The sequence below is a fragment of the Chrysochloris asiatica genome, unplaced genomic scaffold, assembly GCF_000296735.1.
Source record: "Chrysochloris asiatica unplaced genomic scaffold, ChrAsi1.0 scaffold00009, whole genome shotgun sequence".
NCBI classification, from domain to species: Eukaryota; Metazoa; Chordata; class Mammalia; order Afrosoricida; family Chrysochloridae; genus Chrysochloris; species Chrysochloris asiatica.
This window is the reverse complement of record NW_006408527.1, coordinates 67747-77618: the sequence shown is the minus strand read 5'-3', so window position 1 is coordinate 77618 and position 9872 is coordinate 67747. Positions and strand designations below refer to the sequence as shown.

General features: G+C 38.7%; 1 pseudogene; it reads left to right on the top strand.

The window, feature by feature from the left end:
* Positions 1-1053: 1053 nt before the first annotated feature.
* LOC102825290 overlaps positions 1054-9872 on the top strand; it is a 15639-nt pseudogene continuing 6820 nt past the window's right edge.

Here is a 9872-nt window from a genome sequence, read left to right as displayed (position 1 = left end):
ACAATGTCTGATCCTGGGCCAACCTCACTACCGCTGCCACACTTGAGTCCATCAATGATGCCACCTGGCCAATCCATCTCGTTAGAGGTCTTCCTCTTTTTCTCTGACCCTCCACCTTACCCAGTCTATTGTTCATCAATAGACCATATAAAATGAAAGTATCAACCACAACAGGAGAAAAAATATTTGCTAGATATTAATATACAAAATACATGAAGTACTTCACAAATTAAAAGGCAAATATTTTCATTTTCTAAAAAATACAAATGATTTGAATAAGCATTTAATTAGAGAAACATAAGAATCAATAAACTCACAGAAAATATTCAACTTTATCAGAAAGCAGGGAAAGGAAATTAAAACCATAAGGAGAGGTTATACATATTTATTCTTGCTGGTGTTGTGTGTCCTAAATTTGTTTCCAATTCATAGTAACACCATATGCCCCCAAAGTGTTTTCTGGGATATTATCTTTACCAGAAACATATTGCCAAGTCTTTCTCCCATGAAGTCAGTTGGTGAGTTCTAACTACCAACTTTTCAGTTGGTATTCGAGCACTCAACCATTTTGCCACTGGTGGCTGCATTTTATACATGCTAAATAGTACAAAGTTTCAATTAGAATAATACAAACTGTTATGGAGTATGTAGTACAGAAACTCTTAGTGTCTCTGGTAGAAGGATGAATTGATACAAACACTTCAAATAACAAGTTGGCATATCTAGAATAGCTGATTACCACTACTCATCTGTCATTTTGTCGTACTGTGGTTGCTTGCATGTTGCTGTGATTCTGGAGCTACACCACTGGTATATGAAATGCTAGCAGGGTCACCTACAGTGGACATGTTTCAGTGGAGCTCCCAGACTCAGACAGAGTAGGAGAAGTAGAGGCACAGTACTTCTGAAAGGTTAGCCACTGAAAATATTATGAATAGCAGTGAAACGTTGTCAGATGTAGTACCGGATAATGAAAACATTATGAAAAAGAGCAAAATATTGTCAGACATAATACTAGAAGATGAACCCCTTGGGTTAGAAGGCACTCAAAATATGACTGGGGGAGACCTGCCTCCACAAAGGAGAGTTGACAGTGATAATGAAAATGGAGTAAAATTTTGAGACCTTCGTTTGCTAATGGAGCACAATTCAAATTGAGGAAAAACACCTGCAAGCATCCATTAATAATCAGAATATGGAATATATGAAATATGAATCTAGGAAAATTATTAAGTTGTCAAAAATGAAACTGAATTCACAGAGGTCATTTAATATATGTTGCTGCTAAGTGCTGTCCAGTCGATTCCGACCCATAGTGACCCTGTAGAGCTGTTCCGAGGAGCAGCTGGTGAGCTTGAACTGCCAATCTTGAAATTCAAATGGCTTTGCAGTCTGGCACATTAGCCAACAGTGCAACACCAGGACTCCCATTTAACATATAGCAGGCAATATAAACATGATTTATATACATGTATGCATGTATATAATGAGCTCTGGTAGTGTAGTAGTTACGAGTTGGGCTGCTTAACCTCAAGGTCAGAAGTTAGAAACTACCAGCTGTTCCACAGGAGAAAGATAAGGCTTTCTGCTTCCATAAAGATTTGCAGACTTGGAAACCCTATACAGGGTGGCTATGAGTCGGAACAAAAGCGAAAGCATAACACCATTACCACCAACCACCATACATGTATATGGAGTCCTGGAGTGGCGCTGTGGACTGCAAAGTCGGTTGAATTGCAAGATCAGCAGTTTAAGCTCACCAGCTGCTCCTCAGAAACCCTATACAGGGTCGCTATGGGTCAGAACCAACCTGATGGCACTTAGCAACAATAACCACAACATGCATGTGTATGGACTTCTACTGTGTGCTGTTGGATAAAGCACCAGATTGCAAGGTCATTTTGAACCACAAGGTCAGCTGTTCAAACACTTCAGCTGCTCCTTGGAAACCCTATATAAGATCACTGTGTTGGAATCAACTTGATGCTACTTAACAATAAAAACAAGGCTATTAAGTGCCCAGATAGACTGGAGTATTAAATTATTCAACAGCATATTTAATGAGGTGAAGAAAAATACTTAATTTCTTCCCTCTCCAAATCCATACAGTTTCTTTCTCATTTAAAAGTACACAAGTACTATCTGGTCACTATTAAAAAATATTTTTTTTCAAGATAAATTGAAGACATTATTAAACTCCCTCCATATCCATCCATTATGCCTTTACTTGGAAGACAACTATCTGGCCAATTGATTAGAAGAGATCCGTATTTGTGCCCATTCCAAAGAGAGGTGACCCAACAAAATGCAGAAATCATCGGACAATCTCTTTGATATCCCATGTGATTAAAGTTTTACTAGATAATACAGAAATGGCTGCAAGCATACATTGACAGAGAACTTCCAGAGGTTCATCCAGATTCAGAAGAGGCCGTGGAACAAGGGATAACATTGCTGATGTCCAATGGATCTTAACTTAAAGCAGAGAATATCAGAAAGATGTTATCTGTGCTTTATTGACTATGCAAAGGCTTTCGATTGTGTGGATCATGACAAGCTATGGGCAACATTGAGAAGTATGAGTATTCTGGAACACTTAATTGTGCTCATGAGGAATCTGTACATGGACCAAGAGGCAGTTGTTCGAATAGAACATGGGAACACTGAATGGTTTAAAATTAAGAAAGGTATGCGACCGAGTTGTATTCTTTCACCATACGTATTCAAACTGTATGCTGAGAAACTCATCTGAGAAGCTGGGTTCTATGAAGAAAAACGTGACATCGGGAATGGAGGAAGACTCATTAACAACCTGAGATATGCAGATGATACAACCTTGCTTGCTGAAAGTGAAGAGGACTTAAAACATTTATTGATGAAGATCAAAGAGCACAGCCTTCGGAATGGATTACATCTCAATGTAAAGAAAACAAAAATCCTCACCACTGGACCAATAAACAACATTCTTATCAACGGAGAAAAGACTGAAGTTGTCAAGGACTTCTTTCTTCTTGGATCAACTATCAACACTCATGGACGCAACAGTCAAGAAATCAAATGACGTATTGCATTAGGCAAATCTGCTGCACAAGACCTTTTTAAAGTGTTGAAGAGCAAAGATGTCAGCTTGTGGACTAAGGTGCACCTGACCCAAGCCAAGGTATTTTCACTGACCCCATATGCATGTGAAAGCTGGACAGTGAATAAGGAAGACCGTAGAAGAATTGATGCTTTTGAGTTATGGTGTTGGAGGAGAATATTGAATGTGCCATGGGCTGCCAAAAGAACCAATAGATCTGTTTTGGAAGAAGTGCAGCCAAAGTGCTCCTTAGAGGCCAAGATGGGCAAACTTTGTCTGTCATACTTCGGACATATTGTCAGGAGGGACCATTCGCTAGAGAAGGATATCATGTTTGGTAAGGTCAGAGAAAAATAGGAAGACCCCCAACGAGATGGATTGGCCAGCTGGCAACAGGAGTGAGGTTGGCCCAGAATCAGGCAGTGTTTCATTTTACTGTGCATAAGGTCGCTATGAGTCGGTACTGACTTGATGGCACCTAACAACAATAACAACAACAACAACATGCCTTTTCTGTTATAAGTTTGATCTTTAAAAAAAAAAAGAAGAAGAAGAAAGAAATATGTAGATTGTAAATAAAACTGGTCCCCAGTCTGAGAACTTTTAGCAATCTACTTCCTTTTGGAAATTCGATTTCTTTTGTAATATTCTCAACCAATACAATTCCTTTTGGTGCTCAAGATTCAGATGCTAAATTAAGTTTTGTGGTTTTTTTCTTAGTAAACTGCAGTAATTCCCACATGATTTAATGTCAGAATTCTTGCTGACTAAGGCTGCTAATACAAGGCACCTAAAAATAAATCTAAGAAATGATATGCAAGTAAAAGTGACATGTGTCACTTGCAGGTCAGAGTTTAAAGACTCAATTCAGGCTACCATCTCCCCTGTGGTGATTGTATTAAAATGGGAACATCCATCATCCAAGTTTCTGAATGACTACAATACCAAAGACAGCCAGCTGACTTGTAGTGAACAGGTAGTATGAGGGATATATAACATGAGCAAGATCTTGTGGTGTTTAAAAAATTTAGCACTGTTATGCCAGTATGAACTATTCTTTTCATACATAATAAGACATAGGTGAGTCAGAGGCAAAATTCCCTCCTTCTTTGTGGGAGATACAGGTTCAATTCTCAGCCGTATCCAGCCACCAACCATCTATCTATGTTGTTAGGTGTCATCAAGTCGATTCTATGTCAAGCAACCTTATGCATAACAAAACAAAGCAATGCCCGTTTCTGTGCCATCATCACAATTGTCATTAAGCTCAAGGCCATTGCTGCTGCCACTGTACCAATCCATTTCATTAGGGTCTTCTTCTTTTTTTCTGAACTTCCATTTTACCGAGCATGATATACTTCTCCAAGGTCTGTTGCCTCTTGACAATGTATCTGAAGTATGAGAGACAAAGTCTCGCCATCCTGGTTTCCAAGGAACATTCTAGTTATACTTCGAACAAGATTTGTTTTTTCTTCTAGGAGCCCTTCTAGCAGTCTTTGGACTCCTGATGTGGTGCTGTAGGATAAGCACTGGACTGGTAATTACAAGGTTGGTGTTTCAAACTCACCAGGTGCTCCCCATAAACCCTATGCAGGGTCGCTTTGAGTCAGAATCTACTCAATGGAACTTCACAACAACAAGAAGCAGTCCATGGTACTTTTAATGTTATTCTCCAACACCATAGCTCAAGTGCTTCAGTTCTTCTATAGTGTGCCTTATTAATTGTCCAACTTTCACATGTATATAAGGCTATCGAAAATACCATGCTTTGGGTCAGGTGCACTTTAGTCTTCAAACTGTCATCTTTGTTCTTGAACACTAAATAGATCTTGTGCAGCAGATTTGCCTAATGTTATACATCATTTGATTTCTTGACTGCTCTTTCCATGAATGTTGATGGTGGATCCAAGCAAGATCAAGCTTTTCTCCATTTATCATGTTATTATTTATTGGTCCAGTTGTGAGGATTTTTGTTTTCTTTCTATTGAGGTGCAACCTATACCAAACTGTGGTCTTTGATCTTCATCAGTAAGTAGTTTAAGTCCTCTTCATTTTCAGCAAACTAGATTATATCATCTGCATATAGCAGATTGTTAATGCCAATACTAATGTCACATTTTTCTTCATATAATCCAGTTTCTCAGATTATTTATTCAGCATACAGATTGAATAAGGGTGGTGAAAGAATACAACCCTGGTGCAGACCTTTCCTAATTTTCAACCATTCATTAAGTGTCCCCTTGTTCTGTTTGAACTAATGCTTCTTGGTCTACATAGAAATTCCTCATGGCTGCAATTAAGTGTTCCATAGGACTCAGTCTTCTCCATGTGGTCCATAGCTTTTCATGATGCACACAGTTGAAAGCCTTTGCATAAACATTAAAGCACAGGTAAACATCTTTCTGGTATTCTCTGCTGTCAGCCAAGATCCATCTGCTGTTAGTTAGTAATGATAGCCCGTGTTCCACGTCTTCATTTGAATCAGATTTGAATCTCTGGCAGTTCCCTGTTAGTATAATGTTGCAGCCAATTATCTTGAGCAAATTTTACTTGCACATTAATGATGTTGTCCAATAATTTCCACATTACATTGGGTCACCGTTCTTTAGAATAGGCACAAAAATGAATCTCTTCCAATCAGTTGGCCAGGTAGCTGTCTTCTACATTTTTTGGTATACATTAGTGAGTACTTCCTGTGCTGCCTCAGGTTGTTGAAAGATTTCAATTTGTATTTCACTAGTACCCAGAGCCTTGTTTTTTGCCACTGCCTTCAGTGTACCTTGGACTTCTTCCTTCAGTGCCAGTGGCTCGTGATCATAGACTACCTCTTGAAACAGTTGTACATCAGCCAATACTTTTTGTTGCAATAACTTTGTGTATTCCTTCTATCTTCTTTTGATGCTTTCAACATCATTCAGTACTTTGCCCGAAGAATCCTTTCTAAAATTGAAATTTCAGGCTTTAATTTTTCCCTCAGTTCTTTCAACTTGAGAAATATTGAGCATATTCTTCCATTTTGGTTTTCTAACTCCAGATTTTTGCACATTTCATTATAATATTTGACTATGTCTTCTTGAGCTGCCCTTTGAAATTTTCTGTTCAGCTCTTTCATCTCCTCATTTCTTCTATTTACTTTAGCATCATCTGTATGCTGGAGAGCAAGTTTCAGAGTCTCTTCTGACATCCACTTTGGTCTTTCCATTCTTTCTTGTCTTCTTAATGGCCTTTTGCTTTCTTTCTTATAAAGTTCTTAATGGCATTCCTAAATTCTTCTAGTCTTCAGTAATTAGCGTCTAATGCATCAAACCTCTTCTTCAAATGATCTCTAAATTCAAGTGGGATATGTTCAAGGTCTTATTTTGATTCTCATGGGCTAAATCTTCTTCGGCTTTAGCCTGAACTTAGATGTGAGCTACTGATTGTCTGTTCCAGTCTGCCATTGGCCTTATTTTAGCTGATGATATGAAGCTTTTCCACCATCTTTTCCAAGTCAGTTTGATTACTGTGTATTAGATCTAGTGAAGTCCATGTGTATAAGTATCGTTTATCTTGTTTAAAAAAGATATTTGTAATGAAGAAGTTATTGGTATTGCAAAATACCATTATGCAATTTACAGCATCATTTCTATCACCATGGTCATAGTTTCCAAATACCTACCCTTCCTCTTTGTTTCCATCCTTTGCATTCCAATAACCAGTAATTATCAATACATCTTGATTGCATGTTTGATCAATTTCACATTGAAGAAGTTAATAGAATTTTTCAAATTCACCATCACTGGCTTTAATGGTTGGTGTACACATTTGAATAATAATGGTATTAACTGGTCTTCCTTGTAGGCATATGGATATTATCCTATCACAGACAGCTTTATACTTCAAGATGTAACTTGAAATATACTTTTTGATGATGAATGAGCAACCATTCTTATTCAATTTCTCATTTCTGATATAGTAAACCATGTGATTGTCAGATTGAGAGAGGCCAATACCAGTCCATTTCAGCTCACTAATGCCTAGGATATTGATCTTTATTCATTCCATTCCATTTTGACAGCTTCCAATTTTCCTAGCTTCCTACTTTGTACATTACATGTTCCAATTATTTGTGGATGTTTGCAGCTCTTTTTCCTTATTTTGAGTTGTGCACCATCTCCACATGAAAGTCCCGAAAGCTTTACTCTGTCAGTGACATCATGGCCAACTCTACTTTGAGGAGACTATTCCCCAGTCATATTTTGAGTGCCTTCCAACCTGAGGGCCTCATCTTCCAGCTCTATGCTTGGCAGTATTCTGGTATATTCATCATATTTCAGTATTCAATATTCTGGCACTATCTCAAAGTGTTTCACTATTACTCATAAGGTTTTCAGTGGCTAAACATTTGGAAGTCGTCTGCCTCTCCTTCTTTGGAATCTGTCTTAATCTGGAAGCTCATCTGAAACCTGTCCACCATGGGTAGCCCTGCGGGCATTCAAAATACTGGTGGCAAATCTTCCAGCATCACAGCAACACACAAGCCACCAAAGTATGACAAACTGACAGGTGAGCAGTGACACTATCTATCATGGAGGTTTATGCGTTGCTATGATGCCGAACCAGTTTCAGTGGCACTTCTAGATTAAGACAGATTAGGAAGAAAAGCCTGGCAATCTATTTCCAAAAAACAGCTAATGACAACCATGTGGAGCATAATGGCTCAATCCACAATCAATCATCGGAACAGGAATGGACTAAGCGGTGTTTTGCTCAGCTGTATGTGAGGTCACAATGAGTTGAAGACCAACTGAATAGGCAGCTAAGAACAGTAACAATTGGTAAAGAGCCTGAAATTCAATCAGAAAAGCAGCTACATTTCCCTACTCAGCTGTGGCTGCATTAGAAAAAATTGCTCACAAGCCTATAGAACATATTTGGGGCCAAGGTTTGATAACTCAAAAGAAAACTAAAAGTAGAAGGTTTCTGTAGATAGGGGAGAAAATCAACAGCATTTTAAGTAACAGGACCAATGTAAGTAAAGACATTGAATTTGGAATAAAATGGTGTTATATTCTCAAAACACATATGTCCTTTAGAGAAATGCAATTCAGACTCCTAGTCTAGAATTAAGGAGCTCTTATAGCGTAACGGTTACAAATTGGGCTGCAAACCTCAGGGTCAGCAGTTCGAAACTACCAGCGGTTCCGTGGGAGAAAGAGGAGGCTTTCTGCTCCCATAAAGATTTACAGCCTCGAAAACCCTGTACAGGGTCGCTTTGAGTCGGAACCGACTCCACAGCACATAGCAACAACAACAAAGTCTAGAATTTATTGGATTTCCAGATCTTTCTGAAAATTTGGAACCCTAATAGAGCTCTGTGGAGTCCTGGTATGGTACTGTAGGTTAATGTGCCAGACTGCAAAGCCGTTTGAACTGCAAGGTTGGCAGTTCAAGCTCACCAGCCGCTCCTCCAAAACCCTATACAGGGTCCCTATGTGTCGGAACCAACTCGACGGCACTTCACAACAACAACAACAAGAGAGCTCTGTAGGCTAAGCACAAGACTGCTAAGGTTGGCATTTCAAACCCAACAGCTGCTCCTCAGAAACCCCGTACAGGGTCATGATGAGTCAGAAGTGATTTGTGTTACAACAGCAATAACATCATTAAAAAATATATTAATAGTATCTTTGGGGAACCTCAGAAGTTTTTTTATTCAATATCAGGGCCCTAACAGTTTTTATTCTATTGCTTGGCGGATATTATTGATTACAAAAATAATAATAATAAATTATGTGCATGTTCTCATACTTTTAACATTATACAAGCTCTCAGATAACTGAAGAACTGTATTTGTTTGAAGCATCATGGCTTTGCATTGAAATGTCAGGTTAGACTGGGAACACAAGGAGAACTTGATACCATTGATAGCATGTGGCAGGCTATCTAATTCCTGTCCTTTCTTTCTCCTCAGCCTGGGCAAGGGCCCAGACTAAGCCTGGCAGGTGAATTCAAGAGTGGCTTCTTCGGTCTGCGCCCGGCAGTGAGACAACAGCTGTGAAGCAGTATGGGACAGGTAGAGGCAGGCAGGCAACTTAATGGCTGGCGAGAAGGATAAATTGGTGGGTGTGGGTTTGAAACTGAAAATGGCACAATGTGGAGAAGGACAGCAGGCAGGCAGAGCACAGAACTGAACTCAGGCCAAGCAGACAATCGACCATAATTAAGGGTCAAATTTCTACAAAGATCTAGGAGGAGCCTTCAGAAAGTTCCTGGAAAATCAGAAATGAAAAATAATGGAATTCTTCCATGAATTTTGTGAAGTCCCCTCATATGCTCCTATGCAAGTCTTGGCCCTTTTTCACAAAGTGGGAAAGCACTAAATTGCCTAAAAACCCACAGCTGTTTGATTTAGAAGTGTTGTTGAGAAAGTGCTGTTAAACTCAGGGAGGGAGCATGAAGAATCCTGACCTCAGGTTACGTAGGACAATGTACTAAGCAGGGCAAGTGGTATCTATAATCTTAGAAACTCCATCTAGTTGAATAAAACCTAAACCCATCCCACAGAGTGAAAAAAAAAAAAAAAATGTGTGCTACATTTAGATTAAATGGATATAAAAGTCATGACGGTGGGAATAAAAATAGATTTGTTTCGGAGAAAAAGCAAACGTTAAGTGTTTGAGAGGTTTTGTTTAAAATGAGGAGAAATAATATGGAGTATGCTATATCAGTAACTCTTAAACATTCTGTGAAACCTTTTTTTTATATATATAATTTACTTATGTGGCTTAATAATATCCTCTTGAGGTTTACA